This window comes from Schistocerca serialis, chromosome 2 (assembly GCF_023864345.2).
Source record: "Schistocerca serialis cubense isolate TAMUIC-IGC-003099 chromosome 2, iqSchSeri2.2, whole genome shotgun sequence".
NCBI lineage: Eukaryota > Metazoa > Arthropoda > Insecta > Orthoptera > Acrididae > Schistocerca > Schistocerca serialis.
This window is the reverse complement of record NC_064639.1, coordinates 288,344,322-288,370,268: the sequence shown is the minus strand read 5'-3', so window position 1 is coordinate 288,370,268 and position 25,947 is coordinate 288,344,322. Positions and strand designations below refer to the sequence as shown.

General features: G+C 42.8%; 1 protein-coding gene and 1 non-coding gene across 3 annotated transcripts in view; one reads left to right on the top strand and one right to left on the bottom strand.

The window, feature by feature from the left end:
- The window catches only part of LOC126457060 (chromosome transmission fidelity protein 18 homolog), a 485,881-nt gene that overhangs the window by 45,260 nt on the left and 414,674 nt on the right, over positions 1-25,947 (bottom strand). The gene's annotated exons all lie outside the window — the stretch shown is intronic.
- On the top strand, positions 12,675-12,748 carry Trnai-uau (transfer RNA isoleucine (anticodon UAU)). The gene has a single exon. It is a non-coding gene; the product is annotated as a tRNA-Ile (tRNA).

Here is a 25,947-nt window from a genome sequence, read left to right as displayed (position 1 = left end):
TTCACGCGCCTGTCTGCGAGGCACAGTTATTGTTCCGACTGACAAGGGAACTATAGAAACTTCTCGTCGCCTATATGACTCATTCTGGCAGAATGTGCAAAGCACCGCTAGGGCTTCAACATACGTGAACAGGAAGACGCAACTCTTAACAGTTTTCCATAATATCGATTTTGAAAATGTTAGGCTTGCTTTTATACTTTGTATAGCGGCAAGTATTTAAGCAGTCCGCAGCCATGCGAGAAAGCGCATAGCTTCACAAGCGCGAGGTCCTTGGATCAAATACGCCTACCTGTACTTACAATTTATTTCCACGTTATTCTGTCGACAGATTTATTATGTCTGAGTACATTATCAACCTTTAATGAATCATTTGTTATTTACATAACATTTACGCTGAAGCAGGAGACAGGAAATTAAAAATTATACACGAGAACTTTCAGTCGAATCAGAACAGTCATTTCATTCATAATACTGAATCTACATTTGTCACAAGTGTAATACACTAAAGCGCCAAAGCAACTGGTATAGGCATGCGTATTGAAATACAGAGACATGTAAACTGGCAGAATACGGCGCTGCGGTAGGCAGCGCCTAAATAAGACCGCAAGTGAGTGGCGCAGTTGTTAGATCGGTTACTGCTGCTACAATGGCAGGTTATCAAGATTTAAGCGAGTTTCAACGTGGTCTTATAGTCGGCGCATGAGCGATTTGAGACACAGCATCTCTGAGGTAGCGATGAAGTCGGGATTTTCCCGTACAACAGTTTCACAGGTGTACCGTGAATATCAGGAATCCGGTAAAACATCGAATCTCCGACATCGCTGCGGTCGGAAAAAGATCCTGCAACAACGGGACCAACGACGACTGAAGAGACTCGTTCAACATGACAGAAGTGCAACGCTTCCGCAAATTGCAGGGTCATCAGCAAGTGTCAGCGTGCGAATCATTCAACGAAACATGGGCTTTCGGAGCAGAAGGCCCACTCGTGTACCCTTGATGACTGCGCGACACAAAGCTTTACGCCGCGCATGGGCCATTCAATGCCCGACATTGGACTGTTGATGACTGGAATCATGTTGCTTGGTCCGACGAGTCTCGTTTCAGTTCAAATAGAGCGGATGGACGTGTACGGGTATGGAGATAACCTCATGAATCCACGGACCCTGCATGCCAGCAGGGGACTGTTCAAGCTGGTGAACGTCCGTAATGGCGTGGGGCGTCTGCAGTTGGGAGCGATATGGGAGCCTCTGATGCGTCTAAATACGACTGACAGGTGACACGTACGTAAGCATCCTGTCTGATCACCTGCATCCACTCATGTCCGTTGTGCATGCCGACGGACTTGGGCAATTCCAGCACGAGAATGCGACACACCACACTTCCAGAATTGGTACAGAGTGGCTCCAGGAACCCTTTTCTGAGTTTAAACACTTCCGCAGGCCACCAAACCCCCCAGACGGGAGCATTATTGAGCATATCTGGGATACCTTGCATCGTTCTGTTCAGAAGAGATCTCCACCCCCCAACCCCGCGTACTCTTACGTATATATGCACAGCCCTGCACGATTCACGGTGTCAGATCCCTTGAGCACTACAAGCTGCGGGCTAGCGGGGGCCGTACAAGATATTAGGCAGGTGTACCAGTTTCTTTGGCTCTTCAGTGTACGTGACCTATGGAGTGCTGCAAGAATCAGGATCATACTTATCGTAGGAACATGGAAAATAATTATTATTGTAGCCCGTGTGATGAACGCCGAATTTTGGCATGTGCACGAGTTTTCAATATGTCTGTTGCGAAACACATTTGGTTTACACTCATAAACGGTACTCGGTCATCACACATTTCAGCGGCGTACCGAAGCAAATCACCGAATATTGGTACACACTGGTGGTATACGACTGATCGAGTTGTTAAGCTATCTTCTCTAAAAACCATCTATCTTCCGCAATAAGAGCAATTTAGTAGTCGTTTTATAAGGTTCTTCACCTGTTCGCGTCTGAGGAATATGTTTGGGAGGATTTACTTTAGTACTGTACGCTGGCAGAATAACCTGGGAGCAAAAAACGCACCAGTAGCCAGATTCAAAATGGTTCAAATGGCTCTGAGCACTATGCGACTGAACTTCTGAGGTCATCAGTCGCCTAGAACTTAGAACTAATTAAACCTAACTAACCTAAGGACATCACACACATCCATGCCCGAGGCAGGATTCGAACCTGCGACCGTAGCGGTAGCCAGATTCGATCTAGGCATCTTGCCCTTGTGAAACCAACGCTTACTCGTTCAATTGTGGACTCACTGAACGCGAGAAATCATAGAAAGTATATGAACAGCCTTAAGATTTTCTAACTCGATATTCACAAAACCGGTTGAGAGTTGTGTCTCCCTGTTTACATATGTTGAAGTGCTGATGGTCCTGCGCCGTTAAATTATGGTGCAACGACACATATTCACTCACCAGTCGTCAAAGGTTACAATTTTGCATTTTCCGTCGACGCCTTTTATCAATTAGTGACCAATTTGGATAACTCCTTCACTGTGCGTCGTTTTTTATTTTATTTTTTAAAGAGAGTATTATAGAATTCTTTTCAACATTATCTGAAATGTCCCATATTCTATCTTCCTCCAAATGATCTTATTACTAACAGCGAAAGCAAAAATGAAAATCAGACAACTGAAATAACATTACCGTTACCTCTCGCTAAATGGACGAATACTTAAAAAGGAAATGTTACGTTAATTTCGTTGTGTCGAATGAATTATATAAGTAACAAATGAAATTCAGCAATCAGTTGTCTAGCTTGGAAGTCTCAACTTAGTATAAAAAGGGTGCAGAGAATAAGATAATAGAAAATGAAGAGTAACTGAAATGTGAAGTGTAATATTAATATCAGCAAATAAATTATAAAATACGTAAATGAGCGATTGTAGCCATAAAGTCGTCATTAGAAAAGTTTCTGTTCAGTGATTGCAGCTTCGAAGTCACGAGCACAATTTGTCGTCAAAGTAATCATTAATTCTCCCCCTGAGATAAGGCTTAACGTTTATTACTACGTTCTTTATAACTCTGTCACCGTGGAAGAATTGCTCGAACGCAAATCGTTGAACGAATGCCATGACCCTAGTAAAGCAGGAGCAGCCGCTGAGATTCCTAGACGCTTTACAAAATCAATAATGCCTTTGTTGCTAGTCTACTGCCACAGAAATAATAAATATGCAAAAGTCTTTGTTACATAACTGATACCGTACATAAGAGACAAAACAGTATCCATCTGCTATCCTCAGCTACTGGCGCTACTCACCAAACCTTGTACGCAGCACAGAACATTCGCCAAAGTAATTATCTGTTATTGATTAACGAAACGAAACTCAATAAGCAGTATCAAAAATTTATACCTACTGATGGACAACGTGAAAACGTCATATCACTCAAGAATAATACGGACTTTGGAGAATTCTACGACTTTTTATGTTATTTGCCACAATACGCATCAACCTCTCTGGACATACGACGTGAAAATAGCGTTTCATCCGACAATAACAGGTTCTTTGGTGAGTGCTACTTTTTTTGCATCATGTAGCGCAGTATGTGTAGCGGATTCCATACGGTTATTGTGTCCAAACGAATGCGTGAATAAGGGAAAAATTCGGTTTAGGCGGTGGGGAAACAACCGACACGAAAAACCAAATTAGTGGCAATCGCGCTCCGGCTCATACTACGCTGCAACTGAGTTAGTGTTCAATCAGTATTCAATCACATCACTGTCGGAATTAGCAATCTTATTGCAGACAGATGAAACACCGATTTCTGCCCACCCGCAGCGCAAATAATGGCAGATTGGCACCAGGGGCAGCTGTATCGGGAAGCCCGGCTGCCTCAGTGGAAGGCTGGAGCAGCTGTTTCCAGTTGCGTCACAAAGGTATCTCACTCAAATGTTCGGGAGCGGGTCATGACACAGTAATAACTCAACAAATTACGGTATATAATATAATATGCATATAGTCTGCAGGCATTTCCGGATTAATATTTACGATTCAAAGTAAAACGAAAAAATAACGACTTTTTTTGGAAATGACGTCTCCATAAAAAAGAAGGGAGAATTTAGCGTACATTATTCTGGAAGTAGCAAGCACTGAAGAGGTGAGATGATTTAATATATTTACGTCGAGCAAACAAACCTCTTCACGTCAGTCACAGTTATAGACTTCATATAACTGCAGAATGGTTTTAGAACAGTGTATACCATTTTATTTAGAACACGTCACCACACTCGCAACTGCATTTCTGCCGCACGCAATCTTCTCAGCTGCAGACAATACATAGCCCACTGAATCTGTGTATTATCGACAATATAGCTCAGCAATACTGCTCGCCAGTGTTGCCAGTATGGGGGACAAGTAATTAAATATGAGGTATTTGCCGAGCACAACAGCGACTGAAATTCATGTTTGGGATTGGCGAACTTTTCGGGGTCTGCTTGGATGCTTTATGAAAAATCTTAAAATTTTCACTACCGTAACTTCCAGATTATATCCTACATTCGGTACTTCTATAACATTTTTGCAACAATGTAGAGAGGCATACGGAGAAAATATGTACACCAAAGACTTCTCTCGCGATTGTGGATTCTTTAGTATGAGAGGGGAACGATAGGATTTCTTTTCCATTGTAACACGTGAGTAAGCGTTATTTCAGCATATTCCTGGCGTTAGCACTAACCTTACATAACAATAACATTCAGTAAGAGCTTTGCTGAGTAAATGAACGCGATTCCTTCCTGTATTGCACCATCTATGAAGCAAGAACAACTTGCGCTGTGAACTCCCTCGCCTAATCCAACGAACAAAACAAGTGAACAAGTTGCAACAATGAATCTCGCAGTCGGTTATACAGTTTGCTTGCAGTTTTGAGTTACGTTCACTTCAGTGTTTGATTCCAAGTCTTTACGTGTGTAAAACTGCGCATTTCGCTGGTGTTTCGCGATGGGACCTAATCCACGAACAACATTACAGACAATTATGGGAGTCCTATCCTCAATTTTAAGACTGGTTACGTTCTGTTGAAAATGACAGTACAAGAGCCTACAGCACTTACTGCAAGTGCGAAATATATGCAAAATTAGCAGACATACAAAGCATGTTAAAACACAGAAAATTTCGGATCTTTCGAAAGTTCTCGACAACGGAAGCTTCCGATTAAAAGCGAGACTAAAACAAATGCTCATAAATTGTCAGAAGCAGGAATCTGCATGTTCATTACTGAACACAATTCATTTCTTTCGTGTGAGCACTTGTGGAATTACCTAAAAGACAATTTTCAGGTCCGAGAGAAGTTCAGTTACACAAAACTAAGTGGAGACATATTGTCCGTCAAGATACTTGTGAAAATGGATTCTGCTTAATTTTAGATGAATCAATAGATATATCCATTAATATCTATTACAAAATCACTCTCTCCGTTTGTATACTCTATTTCAGCGCCTCAATGGAAAAAATATTGTGCGCGTTCTTGGTTTGGTGGAATTAGAATTTTGGCACAACTGAAGCCATTGCTAATTCAATAAAAGCTTTGTTGGAGTGCCATAAATTTAAAGCAAGAAATATGGCTGGAGTCGGGGTTGACACTGCTTCAGTAAGTATAGGAATAAGCAATGGTGTATCTGAAAGGCTGAAACGAGATTTAAATTTACCACACCTGATTATGATGCGCTGTGTTTGTCACTCACTGCAGTTCGCAGTCTCTCATGTAACGGAACAGACACTGCCAAGAAATATCGACTTTTTAGTTCGAGAAACCTACAACTGGTTTTCGCGTTCCTCTAAGCGCAAATCAATGTACAGGGATATTTATAAAACATTAAATGAAGGGGAGGAACGTTTGAAAATTCCAGCTGCGTGTGAGACGCGATGGCTTTCTATTAAGTCTGTTGTAACAAGAATATTATCGCACTGTGAAGAAATGAAGCTTCACTTTCAGATTTTCAGATTTAAAGAAAACTGATACACAGCATAAACGCCGTCCACGTATTGCAATCCTGTGAATAAGTCATTTTTGGGTTACTTAAAATTAACAGTAATGGGAAAGCAAAAGACAACCAAGGCTTTTGAAAGTGAGAACGCTGACCTTACAAAATTACTTCAGGATCTGACAGATCTCATCCAGTCAGCGAGAAGGAGAATTATCATACCTACAGCGAAAGTAGACATCCTGACAAGTGATTCGCATGTAGAGAAAGCGATTTTAGAAATTAAACTCAGTGGTGATTCTGAAAACATCCTTTGTAGACGGAGCACAGATTTCACAATGAAACTCACTAAAGAACTAAGAAACAGGCTTTCTAAGGACATTCACATCCTGAAAAAAATAAAAATATTCTATGTGAACGAGTTTCTCAAGTCTGTTAAAGAATCGATTACTAATTAGATGAAATACTTGGTTGTAGTAAGTCCGACGTAACTGAACCCATCATTAGTCAGTGACGGAATATCAGTTTCATAACGTGGTGCGATGCTAGTAATCTAGCGTATTTTTGGGCTGAAGCAGTTACTTATAAAAATTTCACAGGCATGAATTGCTTTCAAAAGTTATGGCGTCTCGCAATTAAAGTGTTAGGTCTCCCCAACTCAACTGCACAAGTGGAGAGGAATTTTAGTCAAATGAGGATTGACAAATGAAAATGGCGTAATAGCATGAATATCGATCCTCTGAACTCGATTCTTATATTAAGTAGTGCGCTACAGCGAATAGGAAGTTATCATCTGATCTACCTGACTCAGTGTTAAAGTTGATAGGTACAATGTCAAGTTACACCTTACAGTCTGCTCCTGACAGTGGAGCAGCCGGACCTAACCTTCAGGAATGGAGGAATATGGAAGTGAGGATGAGGACTTAACGTAAATGTAATTTTAAAAAAAATTAAAAAAAAACATTTTATTTTAGGTAGTATCTACTTAGGCGCTACTTACATTTAACATATAGATAGCTGGATATTAAAATGAACAGTATTTAGAGCATGAACTAACAGGCAAAGTTTTATTTGACAACAACAGACATGGTAACTTTTTGCTTAAGTAAAAGCATAAAAATACAGTTTGAAGACTGAAAACTGATTAACAGTACAAAAAGAAGCAGTACTTACACGTCACGTATAACATAAACATTAAGCGAAAATGCTTGAGTCACAATTTTAAAGTAGAACGCGTGAAAAGCAAGTCACTACGGGCTGCTCGCATATGTCTGATGCTACCTGTAGCTGAAATCTTTCTAGAGCAGAAAATGGACGTCAGTACTGTAACGTTTGTGGTGCCTAAGTACCATACATTAAGGATGCTAACGAACAATGAAAAATTGTGCGTTACCAAGAGGGACGACAGAGATGCGGTGAACGTAAATTTCAAAGGTTATGTGGATATTATTATATATTTTAACCACATGCAGGTTAGGTAAGTAGGATCCCAACACCATTCTCTAAATATTAATTGGAACACATATATTTTCAGTACAAGTACCTAGTCACAGCAGCCAAGAAGCAATTGCACGACATAGTAAGAAGACGAAGTTTGAGAACTGGGCAAAAGATTTTCTTCTCCTAGTTAGTAGAGACTTACAAGAAAACTATATGAGTGGAAAAATAACTCTCAACGGCTTCTTCGGCTTGCTTGAATGGTAAGAAAAATATTAAATACCTGCCACAGTTGCCTTCAGCGAGAGCGTCTTTAGCTTAATTAGTGAAAACGATCAATTCTTCGTGTAGAAAGACTTAACGATCCCGTCGTAATTCACTCAAACTCTACTCAGGAGACACATTAAGAATACAGTCAGCTATAACGCATCAGAATTGAAAACCATAAACAGCAAATGGGAAAATTGTTCAAATGGCTCTGAGCACTATGGGACTTAACATCTGTGGTCATCAGTCTCCTAGAACTTAGAACTACTTAAACCTAACTAACCTAAGGACATCACACACATCCATGCCCGAGGCAGGATTCAGACCTGCGGCCGTAGCAGCAGCGCGGTTCCGGGCTGAAGCGCCTAGAACCGCTCGGCCACTGCGGCCGGCGGAGAGGATTTGTGAGACAGGAAATTACAAGATATTATGCAGATTGTCCGGAAAGCCCTGTTACAGACTTCTAGGACATATATATGTGTAGGGGACTGAATAGGTAATATTTTGAACTGGAACCAGTGTCTGGAGACGTATTATTTCCATGTTAAAACAATTTGAAAACATTTTGCTAACTCGACCACTTTTACAATTAACTGATTAGGCGTGACCCAGTACATCACTTGTTTTACAATTCCACTCATTAATAGTCAACGAAATTGCTCACATAGTCGTTGACGGGTTCTCTTCAACGTGATGCAGTACGGCCACTTCCAGTTCTCTGAGCGGCGTCTTCTTGCAGCACCACAGTCGTCCCTTTATAGAAGGCGTTGCGTAATAGTGGCGAAAAGGGTACACAATGGAGTCGGACATTGTGGAGAACGATCTTGATCAAGGCGGCTAACAGCTCTTCCGATACCGTGAGGTTCGCCATTCAGAAGGATCATGTCGGTGTATTCTGCAAACGTGTATTCAGTCATCTTGCTTTGACACTCACAGACACGTGAAGGAGGCTCGAACCAAGTCAGAGAGGTAGGATAGACGCAACCATTCCCCCACCATGACTACCCTGTTGCATACCTACCTAGCAAATATATTTTCACACGGCTGTAGCACGGAAACCGTACGTTTCGGTGCATCGGTTCCTATTCAAATATCATGTCCTCACTCTCCTCTACAAGTCCTACAAGTTTGTAACGGGAATTTCCGAACACCCTGTAGACAGAATTCACTTTTGTTTGAGATTATAAACGTTTTGATTTTGATCCTCTGAAATGACATTCATTATTGTTCACAAACAACTCGCCTTTGGTAAATTTGGGAAATATTTTTAGGATGACTTGGACGGGCTGAAATAAATCATTTAGGGTAACTGAGGGATATTTTGGAATGTTTAAATCTGCTCTGCAAAACACTATATTGATTTGCTATCGATTAAGGCAATACAGAACATAAGTTGGTTAAATAAACAATATTTTGTGTTGAGTCCCACATACATTCCGGAAAGTAACTGCAATCCTGCATTTGTATACTAACAGGGCCCTCGTACCTAGGTCTGAGAGGCTGAAGACCTATAATTTGCCTAAAATAATTATAAAAAGAATCTGAAATGTTACTATAAAGATCTGAAGCCTGGTTCAAATGGCCCTGAGCACTATGCGACTTAACTTCTGAGGTCATCAGTCGCCTGGAACTTAGAACTAATTAAACCTAACTAACCTAAGGACATCACACACATCCATGCCCGAGGCAGGATTCGAACCTGCGACCGGAGCAGTCGCTCGGCTCCAGACTGTAGCGCCTAGAACAGCAAGGCCACTCCGGCCGGATCTAGAGCCTGGAAAATATGGTGAAAGCAGTATGTCAGATTGAAAATACAAAATTGTGGTGATATGTAAAGTAATGCGATGAAAGCCTAATGTGAATGAAAAGCTTGTTCTTGCATACGAGTATTTTTTAGAGTAACATAATATGAAAAATGAACTTCGAGTTTGTTAAAATACGTCTGAGGAATTTACCATGAACTATTTTAACCACTTAGAATGAATTCAGCGAACCTGCAGTACACATTCTGAAAAAAGCAATGACAGTTGGTACAGCTGGGTCATTTTGGCTGAAACATACTGTTACAGAAACCAGACTTCCAAAACGTTAGTTTAGCTGGCATTGCCGTGTAATAGTCATCCTCAGATTCTTAGGTGCAAAGGATCTCTATTTTCAGTGAGGGTTGTGTTTACTACAGTAAACATGTATTAGAGGTGACCTGATGATTGTTCGAACTGAGAACTAGTCGAAAGAAGGTGAAGTTGCAGAGAAAACAGTTGATATCTAAAGATAAATAAATAAGCTCAAAAACATCAAAAAGGAAGAAAATAACAAATGAAATTCACCATTTTCTGGACTGCAATGACCCAAAATGGATATTTAGTATATTGGGCCTTGTCCTATGAGACTCGCGCAGAAAAGGACTTTTCTTCAACTCGGTTTGGCATAGCTTGGCTCGGATGGTAGTAAAGAGCCTGCTCGTTCTGCTGATAACGTGCGGCAGCTGGTCTGCCTGGTTATTAGGCCAGCATGAGCTGGTGAAAAGCGGAATGTGTACACCTCCGCAGGGACTGTGAGCAGGGAGTTAGAAAGAAGGGAGCAGTACAACAGGAATATTTTCACCCCCCTCTACGATCACGTAACAGCATTTCGCCATTCTAAAATTTAGCAGGACTGTACGCTAATTAGTCAATTATTTTAATTTCTTTTTGCTATTTCATGTCAAGTTATTGTTAATCACGTGAGTAACAAATCCATCAGAGATATATCAACTCCTCTAAAGCTGTCCGAGTCGACTGATGGTACTTGGTGTAAATGAAAATGTAAGGAAAAATGCTGTATGAAGTTGTAGGATTATTTTGTCGATGCAACTACATACAACTTCCGTTTATTCTGAAGATTTGGTCCAGTACGGAAGGTTTAATCTATGAAAAAAAAAATGTAAGTGGGAAGAAATATGTGAAATGATCTCAGATGGGACTCGGAAGTGTTAAGATGGACATAGGTAGCATGTGTGATTTTTAGAAGAAAGTTTGTTATATTTTGTAAGGGTGAGGTTTTTTGTCCTGTAATGAAAGGCGCGAATCTCGGGAGAAAGGTTTATCGAAAAAGGAAAAGACCTCTATATGCGCTTCATTGATCGAGAAAAAGCATTTGACAATGTGGCTTGGGACAAGCTGGTGACTACAATGAGGGAAAAGAGAGCGGACTGCAAAACCAGAAGACCTGTAAACTCATTATATCTGAATCAAAAAGCCTCAGTTAAAGTGAGGGGAGAAAGTACAAACTGGATCGGACTAGGAAAAGGAGCAACACAAGGATGCTATCACCTACCCTTTTCAACCTCTACTTGGAAAATATGATTGACCAATGCTCATTAGATGACAAAGGAGTAGAAATTGAAAGAAGAAGACTAGAGTGTTTGAGATTTGCTGATGACATGGCCCTCCTAGCCACAGGAGAAAAAGAATTACAGGGTTTAGTGGATACCATTAAAGCTAACGGAAAAAATTATGGATTGACAATTAACACAAACAAAAATTATGGAATGAAAATTAACACAAACAAAAAAAAAAGTATTGGCACTAGGAGGAAATAAAGAAATAAAAATTATGCTGAATGGAGAAGTATTAGAACAGGTGCAAAATTTTAAGTATCTTGGAAGCAGGATAAGAGAACGACTGGAAGTGCAGCACAGAAATTAAAACAAGGATAGCAATGGCAAAAGAGGAATTTTATAAGAAAAGGAGAATTTTCTGCAGCAGTCTGGACACAGAACTGAGGAAAAGACTCATAAAATGTTTTGTATGGAGTGTTGTTCTGTATGGCGCTGAAAGGTGGACTTTGAGGAAGAAAGACAGATTTGGACATGGCGGAACTGTTACCAGATGTAATAAAAAAGAAGAAAAAGAAATTGGATTGGGCATATATTTAGAAAGAATGACGGACTGATAAAAACAGTTTTAGAAGGTTATGTAGAAGGAACAAGGAAGCGAGGAAGGAAGAGATTTCAGATACTGGATGACGTTATGGACGGTACAACATACAGCAGCCTTAAGAAGGAAGCAATGGATCGCAGAAAATCGAGAGGCAAAGGACTGCTAATATAGCAGGAATCTGACGAAAATGATGATGGTGATGGTGATGATGATGATGAATGAAAGGACGGACTAGTTTAAGAAAAGAACGTGAAGTTTTGAAATATAGTCAGTCTTGGTCGGAACTCGGATGTGCAGCAAAGGTCGGGTGAGAGCGAAGAGTTAATTAGTAAAAAATTAATTATCTCGTGAAAGGCAGAGCAGTTTGAAAGTCTGTTGAAAGCGAAGAAGAGACGCGGTACGGAGAGGGAGAACGCAGTAATAACGTGAGGAGGCGAGAAGCGCACAGAAGTTTTGAGAACGCGATTGCTTTGCAATTGTTGCAATACCCCCCGTAATCTCGAGGGGAAAACTAATTCTGAAATTCGACGCAGAATATGAAATCGCAAGAAGGGAAGACCGTAAAGAAAAGACGAAAAACCAGAACCAAGAATTACGTGAGAGAAGATTTTTCAAGACTCGGCACATAAGAAGTTGAGAGGAAGAGCTCAAGAGTACATCAAGAAAATGGTTTAAATGGCTCTGAGCACTATGGGACTTAACATCTGAGGTCATCAGTCCCCTGGAACTTAGAGCAACGTAAACTTATCTAACCTAAGGACATCACACACATCCATGCCCGAGGCAGGATTCGAACCTGCGACCGTAGCGGTCGCGCGGTTCCAGACTGAAGCGCCTACAACCGTTCGGCCACATGGGCCGGCTACCAAGAGAATGCAAAAGCACCATGATTTCTCTGAGTGGTACAATGACCTGTTCTTTCATGTTACCTCTATTTTGAGATCCCTGCACGAGGCTGAACATGATTGTGCTTTCGCAGTGAAGGTGGTGGATTCATTGCCCATCGAGGCGACACAATTACGTGAATGCGTGTAGTCTGTTCTTCCGTACCAAGATAGTCCGCGCAATTACGATAAACACTGTGTCTGGGTGGCGCGGTGGTTAACGCAACTGCCTTATAAGCAGGAGGTCCCGGGTTCGATTTCCGGTCTGGCACACATTTTCACTCGGCGCCGCTGACTCCGCGTACAGTCCCGATGGAGCTTACTTCACGAGTTCCTCTCTTTCTCCCCCTCCACTTTCAAATTACATAATATGATTCTGAAAGAAGTTACACGAAGCATTCACATAATTTGCAGCATGGGTTCAGCCACGAGACGACGCGCGGGAGCAGCAGCGAAAATTTTATTAGCCTTCTATGAATTACTTTTCCTATGACAAGACAGCAACCGCCTTCTTACTGTGGTCCAGCAATCGCCAGAAAGGATGCAGTACACCGGCATCACAGAGCATCCAGCTCGGCGAGTACGGCGCCAGATGAGACAGATGAATCTTCCAGGAATCTACAAAGCGATCAACTTCGTTTCATGTCTAGAAACAACATGTAAACTAACTTTTATGCAGACGTTTATAAAGTCATAAGAAATGCAGACCGTTTCATAATCAGTGTAAAACTCTCTCACAGCTACAATTTGCCATCGTATCGCATAACAGGAACAGTGTGAACATTAAATTTCATGTTTGAAATAAAATTTCACCCAGTGAATAACGGTCTCATTACGGTAGCATTAGTTTGCGAACATTTTTCTGTTTAGTAGAGAAAGTACCAAATTGAGTTTTGCTTAGCAACAGGAAGACTGGATGTGTAATACGACGTAACTTATAACAAACGTTCACTTTCCATCTTCTTTCCAGCCTCAAATTTTATGCTGAAATGCTTTTATCAGTTATTGATAGAAGTGTCTCCAGATACTATGATCACTCAGTTCATGTCAAGCTTTGTGTTTTTATGCACAACACGTACTGCATCCATCAATGTTTACTACATAGTTCAGTCAGAATCTATTACGAAGTTCCGGTCGGTCAGTTTACACTGCTAATTCTTAGTGATTTACCCGTTCTTAGTTCATCATATAGATGACGTAATCATTCGTCTTATCCACATAGATGTCTTCGATAGCGAACAGATGACCTTTTAAGTGTAAGGTGTACCATTTTGCTTCCGCCATTTGCCGATGGGTGGCGACAAGGGTATGTAGCGGTCGAAAGAAACAGATCGCAGACGTCAGGCAGTTAGCTTTGACATCGGTCAACATAACCTCATTCAAACATTAGTCGATTTGTGTCTGCATCATAAAGTTCTTCTTGATTGAAAATGTCAGTTTACGAGCCTAATTGTCGTCTTTTGCGGGAGGTGTTACTGTTTTGTTTCAGTATGAAGAAAGGAGCGGCTGAGTCTCATACAATGCTCTCAAGTACATATGGTAAGGACGCTATTAGTGAAAGAAAGTGTCATGAGTGGTTTCAACGTTTCAAGAACGGTGATTTTAATGTCGTAGACCGGCATATGCTGGAAGAGAGGGTGTTTTCGAAGATGCAGAAGTGGAGACATTGCTGAGTGAAGACTCGCGCCAAACTCAAGAAGAATTGGCACGATAAATGGGAGTGACACAGCAAGCCATTTCAAAAGGTCTCAAGGCTATGGGCATGATTCAGAAAGAATGAAATTGGGTCCCTTGTAAGCTGAAACCAAGAGACGTTGAACGGCATTTGTGTGTTTGTGAACAGTTGCTTCAGAGGCAAAAAGGAAAGGGATTTCTGCATCGCATTGTGACGGGGACGAAAAATGGGTTCATTACGATAACCCTAAACGCAAAAAATCATGGGGATATCCCTGCTATGCTTCCACGCTGACGGCCAAACCGAATATTGACGGCTCCAAGATCATTCTCTGCATTTGGTGGGACCAGCTGGGCGTCGTGTACTATGAGGGGTTAAGACCACGTGAAACAATCACAGGTGCTTGTTAAAGAAGGCAATTAAAGCATTTCAGCAGAGCATTAAAAGACAAATGGCCGCAATACAGCGAGAGGCACGATAAAGTGATTATGCAGCACGACAACGCTTTGCCCCACGTTGCAAAAGAGGTCAGAACGTACTTGGAAACGTTAGAATGGGAAGTCCTACCCCACCCGCCGTATTCTCCAGACATTGCTCCCTCTGAATATCACCTGTTTAGATCGATGGTGCATGGCCTGGGTGACCAACGCTTCCGATCTCATGAAGAAGTCACAAATTGGATTGATTCGTGGATGGCTTCAAAAGATGAACAATTTTTTTGACGCGGGATTCGTACACTGCCCGAAAGATGGGTGAAAGTATTGACCAGCGATACTTTGAATGATACATGTGTAACCAATTTGTTTCATTAAATCCTCAAATGTTAGGGAACAGACATTCTCGTATAGACTGCATGTAGGAGTAGTAGTCTATGTTCACGGACATGACAGAAACGATCATTCGAAGCAAAAAAGTCTAGTAAACATGGATTCTAAAATGCACGTCTTTAGAGTTATAAGCATTTTCTATCTTAAATGCTGTGAAAGAAAACTCTTCTGCTTCAAGTTTTTTGCTTTCCGTATACTGACAGTTGGTAGTATGGACCAAACAAAGAAATAAATGTCCATTAAACATATGAACTAAAGTGCACGCGTTAAGAACTATGAGGACTTATTCATCTTCGCTAACTGAAACAACTGCTCATAGCTCTTTGAGGTACGCGTTTTAGAGCCCATATTTCCTCGACTTTTCTGCTTCGAATGATCGTTCCTACCATAAGCCTGAATGCAGAAATTCCTCCTGGGACACCTTGTATGTAAAAATATTGGCATATGTTATTTTGTAAGAGTGCATGCGAGAATGTTAGTTTGCCCATCACAAGTCAAGTAAAAGCAAAGTTAGCCACAAGCAGATTCTACAGATTTGTTCCCTTAGCACTGAAGTAACCTCCGTTAAGCAGAATCTGACTAAAGGGGTCATGAAACTTTGAGATAATTTTAGTTAGGACAATTCAAATGTGACCTCTTTGGTAATCAGTGTACTCAGTATTTGCAACGGTACCAAGTCACAATGAGAGGAAGCCGAAAGGCACGCGCTTAAGCTCACGCAGGCTGGCGCGAGGTCTGGAACAGTTAAGGGAATTAATAGTAGCAAATAAAGTACGTAGTTGATATAATACTTAACTTTAATCCACAATAGGTGTACATCTCTCTTGGCTGTACAGGCATTAATATAAAGATCAAATGAATACGGCGCCTTGCTAGGTCGTAGCAAATGACGTAGCTGAAGGCTATGCTAACTATCGTCTCGGCAAATGAGAGCGTAGTTGTCAGTGATCCATCTCTGGCTAAGTCGGCTGTACAACTGGGGCGAGTGCTAGTAAGTCTCTCTAGACCTGCCGTGTGGCGGCGCTCGGTCTGCAATCACTGACAGTGGCGACACGCGGGTCCGGCGTATACTAATGGACCGCGGCCGATTTAAAGGCTACCACCTAGTAAGTGTGGTGTCTGGCGGTGACACCACACTTACTACTAGTGCATTATAATCAGTGAAGGTAAAGTACCGCGTTTGGTTATCTTAGTCAGTTATAGTAGAACGTATTCTGGTTTTCATCGACGCATTTCGAACTTGTTGAAATAAGTAAAAATTCTCTTAATTAATCCAGCTTTGTTGGGTTCGCGAAAGACAAAAATGGCTCTGAGCACTATGGGACTTAACTTCTGAGGTCATCAGTCCTCTACAACATGAACTACTTCAACCTAACTAACCTAAGGACATCACACACATCCATGCCCGAGGCAGGATTCGAACCTGCGACGTAGCGGTCACGCTGTATCAGACTGAAGCGCCTAGAACCGCTCGGCCACACCTGCCGGCCCGTGAAAGATTTGGAAGTAAGACCAGGACTGTTTTAGAAAAAATGATGAGCAATTCCTCGTTTCTGTAGTCGGTGCTAAGTGAGGCTAGAGGTGGTGGACACTGGATGACTTCAAACTAGTGACCTCCAGTAATGAATCATGCCACACGCTGTGAAAATTTGATGGAAGAATTTGGCTTTGGCGAATGTCTAGCGAACGTTACCTGCCGTTATGTGTGGTACCAACAGTGAAGTGCGGTGAATGTGTTGTTACGGTACGGGGTTGTTATCCGTGGTTACGGTGTGGCCCTCATACTGCCCTTACGACAACAGTAAATGCAGAAGTAATGAACACATTTAACACCACTGTGTAATGCGCACAATTCGGAGACGATGATTGATTGTATCAGGACGGCAATGCTGTATGTTACAAAGCAGCATCGGTGAGGACACGGTTTGTGGACAATAATATTCCTGAAATTGACTGACATGCTCAGAGTCACGACCTGAACCCACTGTAACAGCTTCGGGGGGGGGGGGGGGGGGGGGGGGGCTCTGAGCACTATGGGACTCAACTGCTGTGGTCATAAGTCCCCTAGAACTTAGAACTACTTAAACCTAACTAACCTAAGGACAGCACACAACACCCAGCCATCACGAGGCAGAGAAAATCCCTGACCCCGCCGGTGTAACAGCTTCGGGATGCGCTTGAACGTCGACTTTGCTCCAGATCCTAGCATCCAACATCACTACCCTCTCGGATTTCGGCTCTTGACGGTGGGATGTCATTCCTCCACAGACATACACACACATCACTGAAAGTGTCCCCATTAGAGTTCGAGTCGTCATAAAGGAGAAGTGTGGACACATCTATAATAATGTCCACTAGCAGTGTCCAGATCCTTTAGATCGGCTAGTGAACGTGCGGATACAACATATGTTCAATTCGGTGTAGAGAGCGTGTTTTAGTACGACATAAGGGATGTCACTGGCGTGGCGTAGTAATCAGTGTCCAGTACGCAAACAGCTAGTACTGCATGTCGCTCTGGCACGTTGCTCTGACTGTAGCAGAAGGCAAATCTGCTTTATCTGAGAACAAACTAGATGCCTTGGAAGTGGTCTAGGAAATACACTGCCGTTCGTGAAAAGTGCAAACTTATTACCCGAATAGTGCCACACTTGGTGGAAGTGGCGACGAGTGTGCAAGCAATACGTGAGCTGTCACACAAGGTGCAAACAATACAGTGAATGCCAGTAAGCCTCGTCGACGTCAAAGGGAGCCATATCGGAATGTGAGCGAGTTCGAACAGGGCAGAATGACCGGTCTCCGGGAAACGGGGTTGTCATACCGTGACATATCGGCTCGCACAGGGAATGCTGCAACGACAGTGATGCGTGTGTTGAAGCAATTGATAGAGTAAGGTCGTACGCAGCGACGAGCGGGAACTGGACCACGGAACATGACCACAGTACGGGATGACCGACATCTTGTCCGCATGGCTATTACGGACCGTACAGCGTCATCCACAGTGTTGGGTCGTCGCTGGAGCACTGCAACAGGTGTGAACTTGTCTGCATGGACGGTTCTTCGCCGTCTGCTGCAGGTTGGACTGGTTGCACGCATGCCATTAATTCGGCTTCCACTGTCCAGGAACCACAAGCTCCTCCGACTGCAATGGGCGCGTGAATACCGTCACTGGGGTGCTGAGTGGCAACATGTAATCTTTTCGGATGAGTCCCACATAAACGTGTCCTACAGTGATGGCCGCATACGTGTCCGGCGGTACAGTGATGAGGGCAACCTGGAGGGCTGCATTGTGGAGCGGCACAGCGGACAAACACCAGGTGTGATGGTTTGGGGGCGCCATTGGTTACAACAACCGATCTCGTCTCGTACATAGTGCGAGCACTTTGAGCAGCAACCGGTACCTAACTCGGTTGTGGAGCCTGAGGTACTCTCCCTGCTTCAGGCATCTCCACAGGCCACATTTCAACAGGACAATGCTTGGCCACATATTGCGACGAATATACAGGCCTTCTTCAAAGAGCGTCGTTCGCCAGACATGTCGCCCATCGAACACGTCTGGGGCATGGTTGGTAGGCACTTGGTGCGTCACGGTTTTCCAGTAACTGATGTCACGGATTTGTGGGCTCTGATACAAACTCTGTGGAGGGAAATCCCTCAGGAAAGTATTCAGAGCCTTATTGATTCAACGCCACGACTTGTGGCAGCTCTAATTGCAGCGCATGGTGGCCACACGACATACTGAATAGTAGGGCTCAAAAGACATGTACAGGTTTGAAAAGGTGTTCATTTGTTACTTGTCATGTGCCTAACCTGCGATAATGGCTGAGCCGTTTAGCTTTTCTAACTGGTGTGTCAATAGCATCTGCATGAACCCCGAAGTATACCCATCTGAAACTGCTTACTGTAATCATAACTTGGTCTCCCACAACAGCTTTAACCAACACTTCCCTCCAATAAAAAACTGGCAGTTCCTTGATGCCTCAGAAGATGTTCTATCAACAGATCCCTTCTTGTAGTCAAGTTGTGCCACAAATTTTTTGTCTCCCCAATTCAACTCAGTACCTCCTCAGTTAGTTTCACGGTCTACACAAGCAGTCTTAAGCATTCTTTTACAGCACCAGATTTCAAAAGTTTTTATTTTCTACTTATCTGAATTGCTTATTGCTCATGTTTCATTTCCGTACAAAGCTACGCTCCAGAAAAATACCTTCAGGGAAGACTTCCTAGCCCTTAAATTTAACTTCGATGTTAACAAAATTCCGTTTTCAGAAATACTTTTCTTGCTCTTGCCTGTCTGCATTTTATGTTCTCTCTTCTTCGGCCATAATCAATTATTTTGCTACCCAAATAGCAAAACTCGTCTACTACTTTTAGTATCTCATCAGCCAAATTATTCTCGCAGTATCATGTCTCCCATCTCATCTTCATCTACTTCCTCCTTCCTTTCTACAATATCGCCTTCGAGTTCATGTCAATTGCACTGCGTGTATACAGGATGAGTCAAGAGGAAAGGTACATGCTTTGAGGGGTGATAGTATTATTGATTCTGAACAAAAAACTTCTCGTGGACCTATGCCCTATTCCGAATGGTTTCCGTGATAGAACACATTTAATATCACTTTTGTACGTTTTTCTTGAATAAGTCGAAAACCGCATCCTCCAGCGAAAACGCGTCGCAGTACAAAATTAACCTATATTAAATTTCCTGCAAAAAAGGTCGTATTTTTTTCCCCTCTAGAACTAATGGTTTGTGCGAAGAGAGCGCGAGAATGTTGAAAAACTCGCTGGACGCGCATGCGCTGTAGCTTACGTAGTTTTTGTAGGCCAATTTGAGGTAGTTTCCCGACTTGATGGACCAAAAGTGTCCCATATCACATTGTTCGCCTCAACTTGCTACCTTGTTATGCTACCTCAAATTGGCCTACAAAAACTACGTAAGCTACAGCGCATGCGCGTCGAGCGAGTTTTATTAACACTCTCGTGCGCTCTTCGCACAAACCATTAGTTCTAGAGAAAAAAACGAATACGATCCTTTTTGTAGGAAATTTAATATAGTTAATTTTGTACTGAACACGTTTTCGCTGCAGGGTGCGGTTTTCGAGTTATTCAAGAAAAACGTACAAAAGTGATATTAAATGTGTTCTATCTTGGAAATCATTCGAAATAGGGTATACGTCCATATGAAGTTTTTTGTTCAGAATCACTAGTGCTATCACATCTCAAAGCATGTACCTCCCCTCCTTACTCACGTTGTATATATTAGTTGCTTCTCTTTTCTCGAAGGTATCTTTAATCTTACTATAGGCGGTACCTATTTTCCCCAACATGTTCCTACACCCTTACATTTGTAGTCTAGCCATTCCTGCTTAGATTTTGCACTTTCTGCCAATTTCTGGTTCTAGGCATCTGTATTTCCTTTCGCCTACATCATTTTCTACATTTTTATGATTTCTGCTTTCGTAAGTTATTGAAGAATGTGTACTAGGTATTGTCTTTTTACCTATTTCATCATCTGCTGCCTTCACTGTTTCACCTGTCAAAGCTACCCAATCGTCTGCTACTGTATTCCTTTCCCTGTTTGTCAAATATTGCCTAATGCTCCCCCTGAAACACTAAACCATCTCTAGTTCTGTAAACTTATCTAGGTTCCGTATCCTTAATCTCGCGCCTTTGCAATTTCTTAAATTTTAACTTATAGTTCACCTGGGCTAGTGCACCAAATGTCAAGGTCTTCTGAATTCAGTTCGCAGGCTTGTAGAAAATAATTGCGTACTTGCAAAAAGGCGGACCCATCCATAACAATAAAGGTTTCTGAGAAAATCATCAGCAAGCTTTAAAACAATTTGAGGATTTCATTTCAGGATAAAGACAGTCATACTTTGTCTCGTTAGCGCTATATACAACGAAAAACGATATAACCGACCGAGAATACATTATTTTCACTGACGAGGGTTTCTGTCTAGTGGTGGAAGCATTAGCTGACAGCAATTAAAACACCTGTCGGCCTCAAACACCTCATTCTCATTAGATACAAGCCACATAATGCTGCGGACGGATATGTCTGTCGAAACCACTGAGAACGAGCAGGCCACGGACTGGCATAACCGTTTCACTGATTTAACTGATTTAAGGGGCTCCGGACAGGTTGAAACTTGAAATTTTTCATTCTTTTATTCGATATAATCAATTGATTTTCACTTTTCCAACGATATATGTAAGACATATATATTATTGCGTTATTTCTGGTTTATTCATTCATTTAAACAAAATATTGTGTGAGCGTGACCACAAACATTTGACAGTTTTCAGAATGAAATTTGATTGTTTGAATGCCACGTCACAGACGGCAATTATTTAGAAGATGGGGATTGAAAAACTTTCAAAGCAGTTGAGAAAGAGAAGCAATATGGAGAAAATGTAACTATCGCTAAGCAGAAGTACATAGGTCATATGCAAAAGCGAATGGATACGAGGCTGCGACGACTAAAAATTCCATACCATGGAAAGAAATTGGATATGGCAGAGGATTAGATGGTAAGAACAGACTAACATGATCTGTCGGAGAAATAATTGCCGGCCGCGGTGGTCTAGCGGTTCTAGGCGCGCAGTCCGGAACCGCGCGACTGCTACGGTCGCAGGTTCGAATTCTGCCTCGGGCATGGATGTGTGTGATGTCCTTAGGTTAGTTAGGTTTAAGTAGTTCTAAGTTCTAGGGGACTGATGACCACAGATGTTAAGTCCCACAGTGCTCAGAACCATTTGAACCATTTTTTTTTTAGAAATAATTCAAAATTATTACGGTATGACCATCAGGCGAACTGTTAGTAGCGTAGAAGATATGAGAAAAGCTGTATGGGCAGTTTGCATCACACGCCTTGTGCAAATACAACACAGCACAGCAAAATGGTAAGAAATTTATTCATAAACCAACTATTCCTTTTGCCATAGCGGACGTTCAGAAAGAAACTTTCAAAGGTGTGTCAGGTGCACGTCGATTGAGGAAATGTCTTCGCGGCCACTCCCACAGTCCTAACAAGTCCATCAAGAGCATAATCTGGGCTACAACTGCCAAGGATAGTGTTGTGGCAATCAGTACCTTGCACATCGGTGTCTTTGATGCAGTGACAACATTCAAATGTGTGTGAATTCCTAAGGGACCAAACTGCTGAGGTCATCGATCGCTATATTTACACTCTACTAAACTAACTTGAGCTAATAACACCACACACACCCATGCTCGAAGGAGGACTCGAACCTCCGGCGGCAGGGACCGCGCAATTCGTGACATGGCGCCTCAAACCACGCGGCGACAACGTTCAATGAAGGAAATGTTGCACTATGTGAAAACCTGAAAAGGCTGCTACAAACTGTTGGTCGTTTCACAGTGAAACAAGTGTGAAAATAAAAAAAAAGGCTTATGGTATGAGAAAGAACTGTTAAAAACATTGAAATAATAGCGAGACAGGGTAGACAAGCAGGAAAAAGGATATTGCGAGATGGAAGAGGTCGCGGAGAGCCCATCATGTGTGGAGCTGGGATTCATTGACAACTTTAATGGCTGCTTCCCGTAAGTTAGAATAAACTGTACTTTTTCTCAGTTTCTAGTTGCCAGAATTTGTTCAAAATTACAGTGTATACTCACTGGAGTATTGTGCATTTTTTAACAAAGGGTTTTTCTTATTTTATAAATCCCAAAGAAGTTAGAGCCTCACATATACAGAAAGGGGTAGATGATTTTTTTTACTTTTTATATCCACGTTTTAGAAAAATAATTATTATCCTAAAACTAATCAATACTTCAGAAATCCGTCTGTTAAAGTGGTTAGAAATGTGTAGCCTACACGTCATAGTTTTTTTTCAAATTTGTTTTCCAATAATTTGTAAGAAAAAGTACTTTTTATGTGAATGAATTCTGCATTGTTTTCCTACCTTTCCGGAGCACCTTAAAGAGTTAATTGGTGACGCCTTAGGCTCGGTACCGTCTGACTAATCATCGTCGTTTAGGAAAATCACGGCATACCTAACTCTGTAACGCACGGCTGGAATTTGAACCCAGCACCGGTGTTTTTACTACTGTGCGAGTTGAGTCAGCTTGTTTAACAGGAAAGAAAATGAAACAGACGCCCTTTTATCCACAATCCGCAACCGAACTTGCACTGACCGTACCAACTGGAGCCACAGTGAGGGGAGGTCTAGAGAGGCGGGACGCGACTGTACGGGCAGGAGGGCGGGCAGGTCTGCCCCTCCGCGCCGCCCCGCCCCCGCAAGAGCTATCGCGAGGTACGGCGAGGCGCGGCGCGGCGCGCGCAGGAAGGAAATGGCCATCGCTTTCTTGCGAGAAGACACAGCCACTTTGCCGCCCCCACTTTATCAGCGCCCGTTACGCCGGCCAGCGCCGCATTTCCGCTGGCTGCTGCCTGCCGTCTGCAAACCCGACAACACACACCACACCAAGCCGCAGCATCGGCCACTCCTGCTCGGGGCTGCGCTTACGTTTTACGGCCCAAACACAGCTACCTCCCCTCCCTCCTCTTTCTCCCACGCCCACACTTCCATTCCCTTACACACACAAAGACACGAAACCATGACATATAGACTTCCATGCGTGCAAGGGGTGCTACTCACACACAGTCACATTAATGTTCCATTATCTGGCACTTGTAAGCAACTTATCACTGGAGGAAGTGGCAACCGAACAACTATACAAGCTGGTATGTATGATCTATGAGACTTGAAACACACCGTCAGACATGCACACAATCCTAAGATACCAAAGGCAGGTAAACGGTCCAGTAACATCAATACGACCACCTGCCGAAATACTGAATAACCACCTTTTGCAGTGCAAACGAGAAGGAAGAGTGTCAGTGAGGATCTGAAAGATACCGAGAGGATTGTGGGGCCATGGCAACTCCTGTGGTACGGCCATCTGGGTTAGGTTTTTCCATGACGCGAAAGCCCGATCGAGGTAGTCGCACACATCCTCTACTGGGTTTGAATCTGAGACGTTTGGTGGCCAGGGGAGTACGGTAAACTTATCCTCGTGTTCTTCGAACCACGCTTGCACACAGTGAGCTGTGTGACACATTGCATTGTGTAGCTGGTGTATGCCATTGTATGGGGGAACGAAAAAAAAAACTACACCTAGGGATGGAGATGGTCCCCAAGGATACATGCATACTCGTGTTGATGCATTGTGCCTTCCAGAATGACGAGATCACCCAAGGAATGCCACGAAAATATTGCCCAGACCACAGCGCTCCCTCATTCGGCCTGGACCCTACCGACGATTGTTGCAGGAACTTACACGCCAAGGGGTATATTTCCGACAAAGCGTAATACGTGATTCCGACACAGCCAAGATGTTGATTACATGTTGCGAACACATGCAGTCCAGTACTAGCCGCGATCAATGGTGGACAACCTGTTTCGAACGCGGTGTAAACGCGCCTTTAGTAAGCTGTGGTGACGAAATTATTCGTAGACAGATTTACTGCGTACTTAGGAAGGAAATCATTACAATCTATAACATATTTTACTATCAGACTATATGATTAGAGAAATTTCTCGATTTTTTTGAAACATCAGATTGTAAAATGTCTATTTCCGAAAATTTCTGGTAACTTCGCGTAACTCTATAATTAAGGTGATAAATTCGTAACAAGTGCGGACAAGTCGTAATAGTCGGCATTTACCGTCTTGAAAAGCCATCAGATGATCAAAACGGCTTGCAAAATGATTTAGATAAGATATCTGTATGGTGCGAAAAGTGACAATTGACACTGAATAAAGAAAAAAGTGTGAAGTTATTCAGATGAGTACTGAAAAAAATCAGCTAAATTTTGATTACGCGAAATGTCACACAAATCTGAGGGCTGTAAATTCAACTAAATACTTAGGGATTACAATTACAAATAACCTAAATTGGAACGATCACATAGATAATATTGTGGGTAGAGCAAACGAAAGACTGCGATTCCTTGGCAGAACACTTAGAAGGTGCAACAGGTATACTAAAGAGACTGCTTACATTACGCTTGTCCGCCCTATTCTGGAGTATTGCCGTGCGGTGTGGGATCCGCATCAGGTGGGACTGACGGATAACATCGAAAAAGTACAAAGAAGGGCAGCTCGTTTTGTATTATCGCGAAATATGGGAGATAGTGTCACAGACATGATACGTGAATTGGAGTGGCAATCATCAAAACAAAGGTGATTTTCGTTGCGACGGAATCTTCTCATGTAATTTCAATCACCAGTTTTCTCCCCCGATTGCGAGAACATTCTGTTGGCACCCACCTACATAGGGAGAAATGATCATCACGATAAAATAAGAGAAATCAGGGCTCGCACAGAAAAAATTAAATGCTCGTTTTTCCCGCGTGCAGTTCGAGAGTGGAACGGTAGAGAGACAGCATAAAGGTGGTTCATTGAACCCTCTGCCAGGCACTTTATTGTGAATAGCACAGTAATCACGTAGATGTAGACGTAGAGGTAGGCATGTAAAAGTATCATCGCGCTGGCTACAAGAAACTGACGTGTTGCCAACGTATGAGCGATGGAAGTACATCGCCGTGGCTTGGCGTTGGGCCCGATTTAGACTTTAGCCCGTCCTTTGTTTTTATATGGACTTGTTTGGTGAAGGGTGGGGAGGGAGGGGGATCGCGTGCACGGTGAGGCAGTCAGGCAGGAGGCGACAGCGCAGCCGGTGTGCAGCAGCAGCAGCCTGGTAGCACAGCACGGCGCGGCGCGGCGCCTCGCTCCACCTATCTATAAGAAGCGCAGTTAATTATTAGCAGCAGGAGCTGCGCTGGGACACGGCAGCCGCACCGCACGCCGGAGCAGATAGCGCCGCGCCGCGGCATTGTTCAAATTCCGTTTGTGTAAACCGCCGAGATTTTAGAGTCCATTAGGCTAATTAAAACGCAGCCATTAGGGCGCTCGGCGGCAGCGGCGGCGGCGGCGGCGGCTGC